We start from the raw sequence: 19,924 nt of genomic DNA on the forward strand, positions 1-19,924 counted from the left end.
GCTAATTTGTTGTTGTGTTCTTGCTTGTATTCCAGGAGGGGAGCTGCATAACTAATCAAATTTCTCTTTTCAGTGGCTTTGATTGGTTTTTCCTATAATGTATTTGTGAAAGCCACGGCTACCTCTACCTCGCCCCATCCATGCCCTACCCCTGTGCCTCAGCTACAGTTGACCAATGTGATGGATATAACACAAGCTTTTTGGTTTCAGAACCAACAAATTGCTGCCTTACTGATTACAGTACAACAACTTCTGGTGGCACAAGCTGCATTGAGCTGACCTATGAGCCCAACAAGTGGTGCCGACCAGCATACCACTGTTTTGGCAATTTAATGACACCAAAGAGGAATTACTCATATACCTGACACAGTTCCAAGCACATTGTCAAGCTCATTGTGCTAAAGGTATTGTAAAACCACAATACTTCCTTTCGATTACGGGGTTCCCAGTGTTCAGGTTAATACAAAAACTATTTCCAATGGCATCTGCTGATGAACTCAGTTATGACCAAGTGATCACTGCATTAACAAAGTACTATGACCAGCAAGTGCAAGTAGCTGCAGCCACATATCAGTTCTCTCGCTTGCAGAAATGCCAGAACAGACGTACTGTCAATGGTACACAGCATTAATGGGCACAACCAGGAACTGAAAATTCATGTGAAGTTGTGGCAATGTTTACAGTGATTTAATGATTAGGGATACAATAACATTCAATGTCCCCAATAGTAGAATATGGGAACAGATCCTAAAGTACTCTGATCAATCACTTCCTTAAGTATTGCAAATATTAGAGCAATATGATTTGGGCACCATAGTGGCTGACAAGTTTGTCCAGGCCCCAATTTGTCAGGTCGAGTCACCCCTTGCTTGTGACCACCCTAAGCACCCACAACAACGAGCATGTACACAGTCATGTGGACAGCCCTGTAGACATGTAAACAGTCTTGTGAATTTAGTGAAGTTTTGCCCTAGATGTTTTTCCCACCATAAAAGACAGTTTTTCCAACACTTAATGCAGTGTGTTACATGTATAGAAAACAAGGCCAGGTCCGAGTAGTTTGTTTGCAACAGCACAAACACACCAATTTTGCCTGCTCCCAGAAGAAAACAGGCTCATGCACATGCAGTGAATGTTGTGTTTTCAAAATCTACAACAGGTTCTGTTAAAAGTAAGATTAAGGTTGTGCCTCCTTCTTGCCCTAGCAACAACATTCTGACAAACTATTTGTCTCATTATGAATTGCTGGCCATCATGAAAACTTTCAGTTACACACAGGTGCCTCAGTAACTTTGGTTAATCATGCCATGTACAAACAGTTAAGCCCACCACACCTTTCTAAATCTAGCAAGCATCTCACTGCTTACAATGGACAGGAAATTCTAGTGCTTGGACAGTGTAATAAGTGTGCCACTTACAAGTCTCACACTAGGAGAGTGAATTTTACTGTGTTGAAATCCAGAGATAGTGAGAACATTCTTGGTTTAGATGCATTTGATTTGTTTGGCCTTAGCATCCATGACAATGTACTGTCAGTCTCTACACTTGCACCAAAAGACGGTGCCAGTAGCTTGCTTAAAGAATTTCCTGAACTATTTTCAGAAGGAATGGGAAAAGCTAATAACTTTGTGGCACATGTTATATTGAAAGTCAATGCACAGCTTAAGTTTTTCTGGTCCCACTCTGTTACAATTGCTTTGAGACAAAGTAGCCAGTGAATTGAAAGAATTGCAAGATAATGGTGTAATTGCCCCATTCAAGCTAGTCAATGGGCAAGCCTTCTCGTGTTGTAGCCTAAGCCTTCTGGTTGCATTTGTGTTTATGTTGACTTCAAGTCTACAGTCAACCCACAGACAGTAGTTGATACTTATCCATTTCCTCTCCCTGAGGAACTCATGGATAGGCTTGGTGCATGGCATTACTTTTTTAAAATGGTTTTATGTGATGCCTACTTGCAGATTCCATTAGATGAAGCATCACAGAAAATGTTCATTGTAAATACACATTTACGACTGTTCAAGTATTTGGGTTTGCCTTTGGCAGTGCTTCTGCACCCGCCATTTTTCAACGTTAACTTGGAACACCTGACTGCAGAAGTGCCACTTTGTTCAAACTACCTTGACGATAATGTTGTCTCAGGTCATACACCAAAGGAAAACATTGCCAGTTTGCCTACTTTTCTTGAGTGTTGTCAGAAGCAAGACTCATGCCATCTCAAAAAGTGTGACTTTTTTTTCAAACTGAACTACAGTACTTAGGTCATGTGATAAACAGTCAGGGTGTACGCCCCCTCCAATCACATTTGCTTGCAATCCGTGCCCTGCCTGCTCCTCGCTGTGTGTCTGAACTGCAATCAGTATAAGGCAAGATAATGTACTACATTTGGTTCATACCGAAAGCCACTCAGATCGTGCGTCCAGTGCACTGCTTGCATTGCAAAAATGTACCTTTTCTGTGGACCAAAAACTGTCAAGACGCAATTTCGGAAACTCAAAAATGCTTTGTTTAGTGACAGATGTCTAGTACATTTGATCATGGCAAGCCAGTAGTTTTGCAAGTCTTCCTACAGAATCGGCACTGTGCTTTCACACAGAATTGCTGCACAAGACAGACATGTTGCTATTATCTCGAAGTTTCCCACTCAAACTCAGTGCAATTATTCTCAAATAGAAAAAAGAAGCTCTTGATAATGCGTATAGTGTGACCAAATTCCATGGCATGGTCACAAGTTCTCTGTAGTGACACATCACAAGCCTTTGTGGTCCTTGTTTCATCTGTTGAAGCTGGTTCCTACATACACTGCTCAAAATTGCAATGCTGGGCTTTGTTGCTTTCGCAGTGTAAGTATGAAATTGTGTACATACCTATGGAAAGGATGGTAATGCCAATGTCGTATCTCACCTTCCAGTGGGCCCAGACTCTGATTTTGATGCATCTGGCTCATCTTATTGCCAAATCAATGCACAGGACTCTGAATTGCTGGAATATTTTCCCTTGTACTGCAGAGAAATTGCACAGTCCATGGAAGCAGATCCAGACCTCAAGATTTTGTTGGATTACATTTGCACATCTTGGCCTCGTTCATTGAACAATTTCCAGAACTCAGTTGTATGCCAATTCTTTGCTCGTTGGCATAACCTTTCAGTAAAACAAGGTGTGATTCTAGTTCAAAATTATAGTGGGCTATCCATGTGTTTATTCATAAGGTATTGCAAAAGGATGTGTTATGATTGCTCCACCAAGGAGATTGGGGAATTGTTTGCACTGAACTGCTGTGATTTTTATCTTAATTTTATTGTAACTTTATGTGAATGTAGTAACACACATACAAAGTAAGAAAAAAACACTATACACACTTGACATGTTGATATACAAACACACACACAGAATTTCGAGCTTTCGCAACCGTCATTCCAATCCCGGGAGCGGAAAGACTTACCTTGGGGGAAAAAAGGATAGGTATATACTCGGGCACACACATACACACACACACACACACACACACACACACACACACACACACATACATCCATACATACACAGACACAAGCAGACATATTTAAAGGCAAAGAGTTTGGGCAGAGATGTCAATCAAGACGGAAGTGCAGAGGCAAAGATGATGTTGACTGACAGGAGAGGTATGAGTGGCAGCAACTTGAAAGTACCGGAGATTGAGGCCTGGTAGATAACGAGAAGAGAGGATATATTGAAGGGCAAGTTCCCATCTCTGGAGTTCAGATAGGTTGGTGTTGGTGGGAAGTATCCAGATAACCCGGACGGTGTAACACTGTGCCAAGATGTGCTGGCCGTGCACCAAGGCATGTTTAGCCACAGGGTGATCCTCATTACCAACAAACACTGTCTGCCTGTGTCCATTCATGCGAATGGACAGTTTGTTGATGGTCATTCCCACATAGAAAGCATCACAGTGTAGGCAGGTCAGTTGGTAAATCACGTGGGTGCTTTCACACGTGGCTCTGCCTTTGATCATGTACACCTTCCGGGTTACAGGACTGGAGTAGGTGGTGGTGATGGGAGGGTGCATAGGACAGGTTTTACACCGGGGGCAGTTACAAAGGTTAGGTGGACGGCGGAAAGACACTCTTGGTGGAGTGGGGAGGATTTCATGAAGGATGGATCTCATTTCAGGGCAGGATTTGAGGAAGTCATATAATTGTTGGGTTCAAATTAATGATGATGTAAATAAAATAGAAAGAAACTTCCACATGGGAAAAATATATTAAAAACAAAGATTCCAAGACTTACCAAGCGGGAAAGTGCCGGTAGATAAGCACAATGAATAAAACACACAAACACACACACAGAATTTCAAGCTTTCGCAACCGGCGGCTGCTTCGTCAGGAAAGAGGGAAGGAAAAGGAAAGGTGAAAGGATGTGGGTTTTAAGGGAGAGGGTAAGGAGTCACTCCAATCCCGGGAGCGGAAAGACTTACCTTAGGGGGAAAGGATAGGTATATACTCGTGCACACACACACACACACACACACACACACACACACACACACAAGCATATCCATCCATCCATACACCAATTTGATCTTTGTAGAGCTTTGGTCAGTATGTCTGCTAATTGTTCTTCTGTATTACAATATTTTATCTCGAAGAAACCTTCGCTATATTGTTCGCTAACATAGTGAAATTTTACATCTATATGTTGGCTTCGTCTAACCAACTGTCCTGATTTGATCATTTGGATAGCACTTTGATTCTCTACATGAAGAATGATTTTCACTTTTCTTCTGGTTAACTCTTGTATTAGGGTATTGATGTGTTTTATTTCTTTGGTGCATTCTGCTGCTGAAATGTATTCTGCTTCAGTTGATGAAGTAGCTGTCTCACTTTGTTTCTTGGAACACCAACTAATGGGAGCACAATTATAAAGAACTAGGTATGCACTTGTACTTTTTCTGTCTCTTAAATCTTGTGCATAATCAGCATCACTATAAACATTGAGATGAATACTGTCATTGTCTTCACTTTCTTTTTTCTTATAGAAAAGACCATAATTCTTGGAACCTTGTAGATATCTAAGGATTCTTTTTACATTTTTGCAATCCCTTTTCTTGGGGTCTTCTGTGAAGCGGCTCTCATAATTTACCGTAAATCCAAGATTTGGTCTGGTTTTACATGACAAATAAAGAAGGCTTCCTATGGCTTCATGATATGCAAATTCAATGTGTTCGTTTTCTTGATTTTCTTCATTTGTCTTTCCTTCTGGAACTAATGGAGTCTTCATGGCCTTACAGTCAGTCATATTGAATTTTTCCTCTGTCTTCATTATTTGTATCCCTAAGTATGTATCTGGATTTTCTTCCACAACCATTTCAAATTTTGTCTTAAGTTTCTTTAGTATATTTTGAATTTTCTCCAAGCCTTTTCGTATTATGATTCCACCATCAACATGTATAGCCATATACATTTCTTCAGTTGCATTTTTAAATATGCACTTATCTGATTTCAGTTGGATTAGTCCTTCTGATTTTAGGAAATCTGTCAAAGTTTTATTCCATCTGGATGGGGCTTGTTTAAGCCCATACAGAGCTTTCTTCAAAACACAGCATTTTCCAGCTTCTTTGTATCCTTCTGGTGTTGTCTTCATAAAAATTTCTTCATCCAGTTTTCCATAGAGAAATGCTGTTTTGACATCAAACACTCTCATATTGAAACTTTTCTCTGCTGCAAGTGCAAGCATATAGCTACTACTGGGCTGCATAATTCATTGAAATCTATATCCTTTTCTTATTGACAACCTCTCATAACTATTCTGGTCTTATATCATCCATAATCTTCGACTTTAAAGATCCATTTGCTTATTAAGATTTCTTTCCTTTTTGCTTCCTCTGGACTAACCAACTTCCAAGTTTCATTCTGTTGAAGAGATCTCTTTTCTTCTTCAATTGCTTTTAACCAATTTTCTTTGTCTGGACCACTTATACATTCTCCATAGGTAAGTAAAGCTGCTTCACAATCATTATACTTTACAGATTTTTTCAAACTAGTTCTTTTCCTAAGGTCGTAGTTTCTTGTGTCTTCATTGCATGTTATTACTTCTTGATTATCTTCTCCTTGATTTTCATGGTCTCCTATTTCATTTCCTTGATTGCTAGTATCATTTGATGGTTCACCAATAACAAAATTTTTCTGTAGAGTTTCTTTTGTCACTTTCTGCTCAAATTCGACATCTCTTGACACAACAATATTTCTTCTTTCTGCATCAAAAAGTCTGTAGCTATTTGGTGTATAACCAATAAAAATGTATGCATTACTTCTTACATCTAGTTTGTTCAAATAGCCTAAATTTTTGGCAAAAACTCTTGATCCAAAAATTTAAATTCTTGACAGATCTGGTCTTTTCCCGAACCACTTCTCTGCGGGTGTGGCACTTTGATTGATAGTTGGGCTTCTATTGATTAAGTATGTAGCTGTGAGCACTGACTCTCCCCATAGCCCTTTCTTTAGTTTGCTATCAAATATCATAGCTCTTGCCTTGTTCATTATTGTCAGATTTAGTCCCTCTGCTTTCCCACTGAGCTGAAGGCTATAAGGAATACTATAGTCTAGCACAATTCTTTTTCCTTCATACCAATTCTTAAACTTACGGCTGGTGTACTCACCACCTTTATCACATCTTACTTTTGACACTTTAGTTTTGAACTTATTTTTACTTTCTAACACATATTTTCTTATGAATCATACAGCCTCTGAGTTATATCTTAACAAGTAGGTTATACAGAAATGAGTGAAATCATCTAACACTGCCATGTAGTACCTATATCCATGAAATGTTAGGGGTTCTATCTCTCCATAGATATCAGTATGTATGATTTCAAGAGGTCTTGTTGCTCTTTCTCTCACAGTAGAAAATGGTTTTCTTGTTAATTTAGCTCTCACACAATCTTCGCACAACTGTTCTGCTGAGCAAAAACTATTAGGAACTCCTTCACACATTCTCTTGATCTTTGAAGTATGCCTGGATGACCTAGTTTCTTATGCCATTCTTGTGTTTCTTCTTGTGTCAGTAGTGATTACATTCCTGATTTAATGTTCACTTCATACAACCCATGTAATGTTTTTTGTCGTTTCGAAACAGGTATCTCACCTTTATAGATTTGAACAGAATGTTTAGTAAATGCAACTGTGCAATCTTTTTCAGTGATTGCATTTACAGACATCAGATTTCTGCACAGTTCAGGAACATAAATAACATCTTTCAGAACAGAGTTATCTCCTACAAAGTTTCCTGTTGCAACTATTTTCATTGATCCACCTCGTTTGGCAGCTTTTACAATGCTATCATAATGTCTCACATTTGTTAACTAGTACACTTCATTACACAAATGTCTTGTACATGCACTATCAACAACCATGACCATATCTTCTTTCTCATTGGCTTCTTGTGAAATCTTTCCTTTGTTACATTCATATGCAATATGTGCAGTGTCTTCCATCTTCTTTTCTTCATCATCAATGTCTTGTTTTTTGTTTCCTTGAGTGACTAGATCTCCTTCTGTGCCTTCAAAAGTGCAAAATGAATTTTTTTCATTGTCTTTGTTTTTAAAATAACAATCTTCTTCTTTGTGGTTAGTCTTTTTGCAATGAGGACAGGGCTTGAAAGATTTCAATTTTGAAACTTTCTGGCAGATTAAAACTGTGTGCCGGACTGAGACTCGAACTCGGGACCTTTGCCTTTCTCGGGAAGGTAGGAGACAAGAGACTGGCAGAAGTAAAGCTTTGAAGACGGGGCATGAGTCATGCTTGGGTAGCTCAGATGGTAGAGCACTTGCCCGCAAAAGGCAAAGGTCCTGAGTTCGAGTCTCAGTCCGGCACACAGTTTTAATCTGCTAGGAAGTTTCATATCAGCGCACACTCTGCTGCAGAGTGAAAATCTCATTCTGATCTCAATTTTGGTTCTTGAATTTTATTTTTATTTTGAAAGTAACACTCTTCTGCTTTGTGATTATTCCTCTTGCATATAGAACAGTGTTCTTTCTTCTTAGGCTTCTTGCATTCTCTTGCAAAATGTCCACGACCACCACAATTTTTACAAATTATATCTTTTCTTTTACTTTTGTTAAACCCAATATCGAAGGCAATATTCTCTTCTTGATTATTGTTTTTCAGTCATTCCTCTTCTCTTATAAGCCTTGCAATTAGATTTTCCATAGTCTTCTCACCACTGGGTGATGAATCCCATGCTGGAGAAAAGTGTTTGTATTCTTCTGGCAAAATAGACGATATCTTGGGTATGATCGTAATATCTGTCATCTTTTCTGACTGGAGACAATTCAGTTCAAATACTATTTCCTGTAGTGCACTTATATACTAGCTATGTCTCTGGTTTTATCGTACTTGAAACTATAAAATTTTTGAAGCAACTGCTGAGTTCTTTGAGATGTATCTCTTTTATAAACTGCTTTAAGTTTCCTTGGAAGTTTCACAACACAATACATGTGGCTTTAACTTTTTATCAATTGTTCTCATTATAAAATGTTTTGCCTTGCTGTCCATTTTCTGCCATTTTTACTGTTTTTCTAAAGTTTTGCAATTTTCCAGTCCACAATATCACACAGGTCTTGTGTATTAAATAATATTCTAATTTCAACATCCCATCGATTGAATGTACTACTATTTTTAAGCACTTGCATATCACAAAATTCTTCATTTTCTTGAGACATCTTTAACTATGTTTCTTCCTTATTCATGCCTTCTATTTTTAGCTTTTCTATTTTCTTATTGCTCTGGGCCCATAACTTGCTGTGATTTTTATCTTAATTTTATCATAAATTACTGTGGACTATCCGTGTGCTTATTCACAAGGTATTGCAAAAGGGTGTGTTATGATTGCTCCACCAAGGAGATTGTGGAATTGTTTGCACTAAACAGTTAGCACAATGGCACTGTAATTGGCAGGGCAGGGATGCCCACATTGAACAGATGATGTCACAGTGTTGCACATGCATAGAAAACCAATCTGCTCCGCCACAAACATTCTCACCTTGGCCTAAGACTCAATCAGCATGGCAACTTGTGCACATAGACTTTGCAGGACCATTTTGGAACACTCGTTGGCTCATAGTGGTAGAAGCCTTTAGCAAGTTCCCATTTGTGGTGCCTATGAGCTCTACCAAGTCACGTAGCACCATTCAACCATTGTCCTCAACATTTTGCTTAGAAGGTTTGCCAGAAGTACTTGTGTCGGACAATAGACCACAGTTCACTTCACATGACTGAACAGTTTTGTGAACGCAACAGCATTTGTCATCTAACAAGTGCTCGATTTCAGATACAATTCAGTGGAGAAGCAGAACATTTCATATGCACCTTCAAGCAACAGATGGCCATGCTTTGCACCACTCACACATGGGAACAGGTGCTGCAACTCTTTCTTGCCTCCTGTTGCTCCCACCCACAAGATGGACCATCTCCACCACCATTGTACACTGATACACTTGCTACACCCACCACAGCATCTGATGAAGCCAATGGCCCACCAGTATCACTTTGCATGACGTGATCTCATTATTTTCAGGGTTTATGGTAAGTGTGGGCACTGGGAAAGAAGAGTGATCCAGGAACACATTGGCTCTTTGATTGCAGGTCCCTGTGATTTGCAGCACCACCACCAGAACCAAATTTGTGCATGTCATTTGCCCCATAATTCTGCTGCTTTTTCTTCCCCCAGATCCATGGCTTCACGTGACTGCATGGCCTTCGCATCCACCCACTGTTGCTGCCAGGGCATCCCAGGCAGAACAGATGGACAATGCACCCACATCCCCACAGTCCCTGCTCGCCGACCTGATGGCCTGGACCTCGACCTGCCATTGCCATCACTGTCGCCATCATCACCCCATGATGTGCCCTCAGGCCTGGAGTGTGTTCTGGCAGCAGTTTTCTGGAGGATGTTCCTTTTGTCTCGCAAGCCAGATGGTGGGGTACAGTTGGGAGTACGCCATCCTCCACAGCTATGGTTCCCGGCCCATCTCTACATCCAGCACCCTGCCTCCCTCCCTGCTGTCATTTGCAGCCTCACTAAATGACAATGGTGCAACATTTTGTGGGGAGGAGAGGGGGGAGGAGGAAGTAGAAACAAGCATTGCGCCTATCTGGAGAGAGGCCAAAAACAGACTCGCAGGAAACGCGCTGCCACCGCCCTCTCGACTGCCAATCGGAGGGCCCATCCAATCAGTCAGTCATCCAGTGAGTCAATGATTCAAGTCATCAGTCACAGCCTAAAGGGAGTCACATTCACAGTTAGCTCAACTCCTAGCCCAGAGTCAGTCAGTACCTAGCGACCAGGGTAGTGTACATAGCGGACTTGTACTTCACCAGCAGTGAGGATAATGTGGACTGTTATGGAGATCTTGTACCATAACATCTGGACTATCTTAAGTTAAGTAGCTTCCTGTTTAAGTTAATAAGGAACCCTGTTAACACATGCATGCAGTTGTGTTATAGAAAGAGGATACCGGCCACCAAACAACATTCTCTTCTTGCTTCCCATGGTAATAGCCTATGGTGGCAACAAGATGACACAAAAGACATAATACGCACGAAGGATTAAAGAGCTCTGATCACAGATCATAATCATCTAAAATGTTGCAAATGGATTGTAGGTTTGCAACATGTTTTACTTTATGACATTATTCTCCACAATACCATCAGATTATAGATATTACTGAAGTATGATTGGTCCCCACGAACAATGTTATTCCACAGGCCTGAGGATAAAGAACCAATGCATGAAATGGACTTAAGCCATTCACTGTTAATGAAAGTACTCTTTTGAATGCTGTTAACTTGTTACATGTACATGTATGAAAAAGAAAACTGGAATTGGAAGAGAGAACAAAGACTGCAGTACATGGCAAAACGACTGCCATAATAAAAGAATATAAACTGCTACTGGAGAGAGTCCATTGTAGATGTGTAAGCAAACATGGCAAAATGTTGGAGTACTCAAAGATATCAATGGATTTGTGGACATTTATTGTATTAAAGGACACCTGAAACTCTTTTTTATGAACATCCATTCACATTTTAATTCTCTTAAAATGGATGGTTTACATTGTATCTAAATGTGGTGAATAGGAGGTGGTGCATCTAAATGTTGAGATCTTCATGAGGCTGGTCACATATGATACAGTTATCCATTAGAAGATAATAATGCTTTACCAAATTGCAGAGGATGATTGATTGGTACAGGGACTGTGATACAGGTAAATGTATCTATTGCACATAAATAGGCAAAAAGATCCATTGTGATGTCAGTGGAAACAGTACCAGCCATATAATTCTTGGAAGTAACTGTCCTAAAGTTGAATGACTACACAATGAAATGTAATTCATCCATGAAAGAAGAAGTGGCCTACAGAACATTGTTAGACTGATTTTTGAAGTATTGCTTGTCAGTCTGGAGCCCTAATCAGGTTGGATTAATAGAAAAAGTGAGGAAAATCCATTGTACAGTCAGTGTGAGATGCTAAACAGACACCAGTGACAGACACTGTAGGAAAGGCATGGTACATCACAGAGAGGTTGTACTGTTAAAAAAATATGAATGAGTAAGTTTTGGTTGATATATTACTTTTTCCTGCATACATCTCATGAAATGATCACAATGAAGACTTACTAATAATCATTCATGCCTCACAGACGAAGTAGTGATAATGGTTATATGCTGGATGTATTTCCATTACATGTTATAAGGTGGCAAGCAGGTGTTATGCATCTAATTTTCAGTACAGGCACTGTTAAATGATTGACAAATTATGATGTAACAATTACAAAAATAGAAGTGATGAAGCCAAAACCAAACAAACTGAATTTCAAAATCAGGAAGATGGGAGAAGGGGATGAGTATGTGGTATATCATAAAAGCAGAGATGCTGAGTCACAGATAGGAGTGCACGCATGCGCGTGCACACACGCACACACACGCGCACACACACACACACACACACACACACACACACACACACACACACACACACACACACACATACAAGATCACACAAATGCAACTCATGCCCACATGACCCACGTGACCACAGTTTCTGGCAGCTGAAGCCACACTTCAGCTGTCAGAGACTGTTGTCATGTGTGTGCGTGTGTTTGTGTGGAACATTTGTTAAAGGAAAGAATACAAGGAGAGGCCATACCATGTAACAGTACTCTAACTTAAGTTCCTATACAATCTAAAAATGACTACAGGATGTAGTCCTAATGCAGTGGATTATGTGTGTTATTACACATCTGACTTCATTTGGTGCTTAGCTGACATGGATGGATTAGTGGTGTGAGGTGCTTGTGTTCTGCACTTTGCTCTGCAGGAGTACTGTCTGTTCTTCATGTTTTAATGTTCTTGTTAACACATATAGATTAAATGTATGTTGCACTAGACTGTCGAATGACCACATAAAATTCCATTTTAAAATAATTTTGGCCATAATAGGAACAAATCAATGCTTTCCATTGACACTAGTCACTGCATTAAAGATGTGATGAGCTGTATTTGTTTCAGCTAACAACAGCTATGAAATGCTTTAACAAAATTACAAATATGTACCAAAACACCTGAGCAGATTTATTAGACAATTGTAAGGAAGGACGGTATGTATCTCTGACTGCTATGATAGTGGATCTTAAATGAAGACAGCCATTGTCATAACTGGACTGTCAGTTCCTGCAATAAAGAGCAACTGTTTAACTAATTTAAGTGGGTTTGATGTCCAAGTTTGTCTCTGTGAAATACAGAATAAAGGCAAAAAGACCATTTCTCCTACATGAGAAGGAGAACGTGACAGTTAGTGGAATACTGGGAAGCATTTTGAGAAGATATAAAGAGCTTGTTATGCCAAAAACATCTGTATTTTCCTGTGCATTAAAAATCAAGGCAGGAGTGCTTGCTGTAATATCTAAGCTTGTGTGTCAGGTGCCTTAGACCCTACTACTTAAAAAAAAAAAAAAAAAATGTACACAATAAAATGTGATGGTACATGGTACACATGGGTTGTACATGGTCACCTGTGATTGGTCTGCCATCACAGAACAATTAGTTTCATATATAGTACAGTCACCACAAGAATAGTTACTGTACAGGTCTCGCTAAGGAAAAATATTTCAGGGTAATGGAATGTTAGTAATACTCATTCCTGGAAATAGTACAGTTATAAAATTATTAGAGAATGCTTAAGACTGTCTACATACAGTGTCCATTGCTGTCCATGGCAGTTGCCCCTGCAGATGCTTTCACCTCTTGCCACATAGACAAGTAGAAGCCTGCCAAACAATGAATCTTGTGTCTATATGCACACTGAGGTCTCCTGCTGCCATGCATGGAAGGGGTGGGGCTTTAATTTTGTTATTTCAGGTGTGGCCAATGCTGCTGAGGCATGCAAGCACCTGTTGGCCAAGGGAATGCCTTATCCTCAGAAATGAAATAGTGATCTTCTTGAGACCACTGGAATATGGTGCAGCAGTGGCAATCGTAGTGGCACATGGTTGTCGATCCTGCAGCAGCTGTCAGGAGAAGCATACACAATTCTGAGATGATGACATCCAGGACTCCTCCTCACATTTTTTGTTTGTTTTAAGAAAGATGCATACCTTTCCTGTGCATATCTCAGTGGTGGTAGTGGTGGGTGGTGGCAGCACAAGTGTCAGAAATTGTTTAAACATGACATATTAGTGTAAATAAAATAGAAAGAAACATTCCACATGGGAAAAATACATTAAAAACAAAGATTTCAAGACTTACCAAGCGGGAAAGCGCCAATAGATAGATAGGCTCAATAAAAAACACACAAACACACACACAAAATTTCGAGCTTTCGCAACCAGCAGTTGCTTCATCAGGAAAGAGGGAAGGAGAAGGAAAGATGAAAGTATGTGGGTTTTAAGGGAGAGGGTAAGGAGTCATTTCAATCTTGGGAGTGGAAAGACTTACCTTAGGGGGAAAAAAGGATAGGTATATACTCGCACACACATATGTATGGATGGATGTGCGTATGTGTGTGTGTGTGTGTGTGTGTGTGTGTGTGCAAGTATATACCTATCCTTTTTTCCCCCTAAGGTAAGTCTTTCTGCTGCCGGGATTGGAATGACTCCTTACCCTCTCCCTTAAAACCCACATCCCTTCATCTTTCCTTCTCCTTCCCTCTTTCCTGACGAAGCAACTGCCGGTTGCAAAAGCTCGAAATTTTGTGTGTGTGTTTGTGTGTTTTTTTTGTGCCTATCTATCAGCGCTTTCCTGCTTGGTAAGTCTTGGAATCTTTGTTTTTAACATGTTAGTGTAATTTAGAAATATGGTTTTCAATATAAATGCTTGTCTGCAGAGTTGCTCCTACTTGGATTTTTTTGCTTTACCATGGTTATTCACAAGGCTACTATAATCTTATAACATCAGAAGCCTCTAAGGTAGCCAGATAGTGACACCATAGTGCGTAGGCCATTATTTTTAACATACTAATAATGAAGGGACAAGTTCCTTACAGTGAATTATTCCTATATGTGGCAAGATTGAGTTTGTTTAAATAATACACTGTGGTAATCGTTAAACATGTAACCATGGGAAATTCCTGTCATTTGTTCATAACAAGAGTGTATTATTTTAAATAATGCAGTATGTTAAATGTAAAACATGAAACTGTGGGATGTCCGCATAATTTGTTTAAATGTTACACTGTGGTAATTCTTAAACATTGTAAGTCCCGTATTTTTGATCATCTACATGTGTCTTTGCATAACAATTGTTTCCACATGCGTTGTAACAAATTGCCCCAAAACAACAAATAGCAACATAAGGTGCTCATGCACTGGGGTGCCAATGTCAAAGTGCCTGGGCAGCCATTATGACATTTTTCAGCCAGAAATTATAGTAATTAAATTCAGCCCACCACACGCACCATTTGTAATTCAGCCAGTTGGTTTAGAGGAGTGGAGGAGTGGGAGGAGAGAGTGAAGGGGGAAGGGAACCATTGTGGATCATAAATTATAGTAATTTGGTCATAAACTAGACTTATATAAACATAAGAGCAGAACTGTGGGGTTCATTTACAAAAGGCCAAAAGCTTCTGGCAGCCATACATACGGGCCACAGCCAAGTGAGCTGTTTGTTTACGTAAGGGTCAGTAATCATCTTGGACCCTGAAGTTGCAGACTTAGACCACCTCTGGTCCACTACCAACATTACTGCTCATTTAGTGTGGAGCTAAAACACTATTTTAGACAGAATTTACTCACTTGTCTGGTGTGTTATGATGTTTGCTTTCAATCATTGCAACCTATACTGTCAAAGATATGTTGTCTCCACCTTCAAGTGGGTGTACCTCCATTTGAATGCATTCCTGGCCATGTATCCATAAGACTTCTTTTGCTCCTTATCCTCTCCAGGATTGTTTCCTGTAGTTTTTACCCATTTAGCAAAGTCACCCTGTATGGGATTCTGCAACTGACAAGATTAGACAAAATAACTGCTCAAAAAAAGTTCTGGTTCACCAGCATATATATGATTGTGTCTGTATTTAAATTCAAGGGGAGAAATGTATGAAAGAATAAGCCTTATGACGTTAAAAATGTAACTTTAATGCAGATTAAAATAAAACATTAACCAAAATAAAGGCAGTCTGTTTGAAAGCTCACAGCTTTACACATTTATGATATGTGTGAAAATCTGTTGCTGAATAACATTCAACACCACTTTACACTGTGTATTTTAATACGCTTGCCTCCTACTTGGTATGCTCTCCACACAGTGTATGAGGCACTGCTGCTAAATTCCATCCTACTCTTCAACAATAGCCTACCTGCAAGGGCAGTATTTGGCTATGGGTTTGAGGGTAATACTCCAATACTACGCAGTCTTCAAATTACCCTCAATAGCAATCAGAGGCATCCACCATCTCTACAAGATGCCAACACCAAAACATGACTGACCCACTTCCCTGCTGAAACTGTGGGTCTGCATGCATGAACTGTGGGTTGGTACTTGGCAATGTTCACACTCTTCTCCCTTGATTATGAGATTGGCTACACTGATGACGCTCTGCACATTTCAACTAGTCTCTAGATCACTCAGCTGTGCTCATATTATCAGGCACTGTGAGTCACTCTATTTCATTGATTTTTGCTTCTCAGAGGATGGCATGATGTGTTTGTGCATTATTGTGTTTAAAGAGAAACACATTGTCATAATGTTGACTGCAGTGTTTGACAACGGGTTAGGGGATGATGTCCCAATACTATACAGTCCTCAAATTAACCTCAGCAGTAATGAGAGGTATCTTAACAGCTGTACATGACTGCTAAAGCCATCGCTCTGCATGACTGAACTGAGGACTGGTACATGACCAGTTCACACATCTACAATGATTATCAAATGCCACTCTTTGGAGAAGATAGTTTGACATTAGTAATCCAGGTTTCACTCCAGGTGTTTATTGTTACCTTCTAGGTGAACCACACTGCTAGGGGATGTGTACTGTTATTTGTAATAGTTGCCTATAAGCCAAATTGATTCTGTTGAGACAGTTATTACATACTGTCAAGGTTGACACAGGCCTTGTATTGTTGATGGGAAAGGATGAGTACTTCAAGGTGGATACTCAATGTTTTGTGTCTCATGACAGTGGCTGAATGTTCAAATGACACCACTGTGATGTACATCAATTTGTTGGGCAACCATTTTGTAATAACTTCTCCTTTTGTCACATACTGATAATTTGTGACTGTCTAAGCTTGTAATAACTCTTTGAGGCATGGTGAAAGACTGAAAAGTGCACACAAGCCATCATAAATTGCATTCAGAAATGGAAACACAGTGCACTCTGTTGAACTGCTTTGAGACTAAACGTTTATTTTTATCTCCATTATGATGGTGGGCAAAAGTGTGTTGTGAAAGAGGTTTCTGTTTGAGATGCAAAAACTGTGCAATTCAAGGGTTTGATGCAAAACGTTATGTTGAAATTTTATGACTGACCTACACTGAGGCAACAGTGAGGCTTTTCTCAGTGCTAGGCCAAATGAAAGGGACAAAACACACCCTCCCAAAAGAGATTAGTTAGTGATAAGAAGAGTATATGGACATCAGAGGTGCAAGAACAACAATCAGAAAAAACAAGATCTAGAAGAAGATCACAGAAAGTCTATATGGAATAAATTAAGAATTCCAACAACAACAAAACTGAATCACCCCAGCACATCAGTTTTTCTAAGGCACACTAGGGTCTTATACATTCTGTATGTATGCATACCCTCCTCTCTCAGCGGGGGCAAGGAAGAACAAAAAAAGAAACTGCTGTTAACTTTTGAGTCCTTCTCAACATCACCTGAGTTAACTGTCACTAGTGTGTTTCTGGTCTGGGATTTCGAAGGAATTCTATTTGGAATGACATTAATACTGCTGATGATGACTTAAGGATATGAGATGTCATACTACAGATATAATGTCCATCAAACTGCGTCATTGTGCTTATCCTCGAATTATAGAAAATACTACGAGGAAAAATTAAACATGATTACAGCCATCAGTCATGTGATGCTAGTGTGCCAGTGACATGAAAGGCAGTGGTGCAGGCTTTACAGGCCTATCAGAAGAGCAGTGTTTCCTTCATGTGACTGAATTTCAACACTACTCTGGTAGTTGGGCATGGTACACTAATCGTTAGTTGATATTGATTCATTTTATAATGAATCAGTCATACATGTAAAAAGTTTTTGAACGAACTGATCATTCATCTGAAAGGCAGGTGCAGGGATATACACAAGATTAGACCAAAGAATTCAAAATCCATGAAAATGACATTCTCAAATCTTTATCTCCAGCATTTCCAGAAAAGAATGATGACAATTAAGCATAGATATTATCATCAGAATAGCATCATGTAGAACTTGATTGTGGATGGAGTAATGGCCAAGTTCCAAATTAAAGAAACAATAAAGTAAAATACTGCTTGGCTGTCCAATATTTTAAAACCAGAGGGGGGGGGACTGATTAAACTGAGTTTGCAGTGAAGAAGAGCGAGAATCTTATTGTGTACTTTTTATGTCACTGGATATTGAGCTGTTGTAAGCATGGTCTCAAGATTGATTTTTTGTGTAAATAAGATGGCCACATAAAGAAATCACAAAAGAAGAACTATTCCAAATTTAAAAGTGTAACATTTTCTGAACAACAAAAATATATCACTGTGGCTACTTTTCATCTTCATTCCTTGACTGTTAGAAACATGAAGTGTAATTGTATTAAATTTCCTTTCAGGTACAGCCAAAGAAATTGTTAATCTCTGAGTTCAAATAAATTATTTTCTTCTTTGACCTAACCCTACACAAGCGTTGAGTGGCATCATGTTGTAAGCCCCTTCATGACCTGCCTCCATGAAGCTCTGTTTGGGCATGATGACTTGCCTGTCCACCACAGTGGTGTATGTCCTCTATGTCTTCAGCTGTTGACTTTTCCCTCTATGACTGTTTTTTCAATTTTCACTTGCCTCCTGGGTATGTGATCAAAATACGATAACTGATTTTCGTTGATAAGTGTCAAAAGTCTTGTTCTGATGCTGAGCTGCTTCAGGATAAGTTCATTAGTTTGTTGTGCTGTCCATGGAGTTCGAAGTTACCTACTATAGCATCACATTTCCAGATCATCAGTCCTGCGACAATCCACCATCTTCACAGTCCAAGTGTCTGCTGCTTAGGTAATGACAGAGAAGATGAGTTTGGATGAGGATGAGTTTTGTCTTGGCAGTAATGGAGGGCCCTTCCAGATGTGAGCAAGCTTTTGTGTAGAATTTCTCACAATTGAAATGTGCCTTTGGATCTCAGGCTCACAATCAAAGTATTAGTGACAACAGATCCTCAGTAACTGAAACCTAAAATCAAGCCTTAAAAAGTGGTAGGCCTTCATAACAAATTTATGGCTGTGTTTCTGTTTTCTAAATTATTTTTAAAATGTATCATACAGTATTGCCAACAGTTGAAGTTACCAAGGCGTTCAAATAGTCTAAGCCAGAGGGACAATGTGGATGTGAATTGTGTTTTGCGCTGTGACAATTTGCTATGTAGTGTCAAGCCTGACAATCAATGCATCTGGAAGGAAAAGAGAGTGGGAAATAACCCCTATTTTTAGTTGTAAATACCCAAATGTGTGATGACTGAATGAAGGCGAGGGCAGAAATACTTATAGACGTGTGTGTGCAGACCCCCCACTTCATCAGTAGTTGCTTGACAGTTTGTAGATAACAGAATGAGGTCCTTCTTCCTTTTCTTCACCCATATGATAGTGTCTTTGCAGCTAATTATCTTCATATATACAATAGTCTTCATCCCCAACAACTCTGTTGGTGGATGATATGCTGTAAGGTGATGGCACTACTTGGGTGTTGTGTGCAGAGTGCTTCCCGAACATGTCTGGTACCGATTAGGGAGAAGCAGGCTTAGTGCAAATATTCTAACACTATCAGAACTGATCTAAGGTTGGAGAGTTTTTATCTTGAGCAATACCAAAATTGTGCCTTTTTAACACATTGTCAATGCTGTAGAATCCTTGTTATCCAGATGTACCACAGTACTTGCACTTCACTGTAACCCTATACATTGTAATTGAAAAAAGCTATTTCGCCATTTTCGGGACTATGGCACTGATGTGACAACAATGTTTTGTGACATACAGACAATAATAAGATTGCACCTAAAAGTACAGTGTCTCCCTTGCAAGGTATCCACTTTTCAATCTTTCAGATCAAAACCGTGAGCAAAATATATGCAAACAAAATATTTTTATTTTCAAGTACAGACACTTCCCATATGCATACCATACGTGCCACTAAAAATTTCAGTTCTGTTTTCAGTTTCCTGTCATTTTTAAAATATGTTTCCCAAGATCAGGTGAGTATCATAATCCTGAA

The 19,924-nt window shown here is 39.4% G+C and overlaps 1 protein-coding gene across 1 annotated transcript in view; it reads right to left on the bottom strand.

The window, feature by feature from the left end:
* LOC126267523 (trypsin-7-like) overlaps nt 1-19,924 on the bottom strand; it is a 265,359-nt gene that overhangs the window by 76,300 nt on the left and 169,135 nt on the right. The gene's annotated exons all lie outside the window — the stretch shown is intronic.

Source organism: Schistocerca gregaria, chromosome 4, assembly GCF_023897955.1.
Source record: "Schistocerca gregaria isolate iqSchGreg1 chromosome 4, iqSchGreg1.2, whole genome shotgun sequence".
Classification (NCBI taxonomy): Eukaryota; Metazoa; Arthropoda; class Insecta; order Orthoptera; family Acrididae; genus Schistocerca; species Schistocerca gregaria.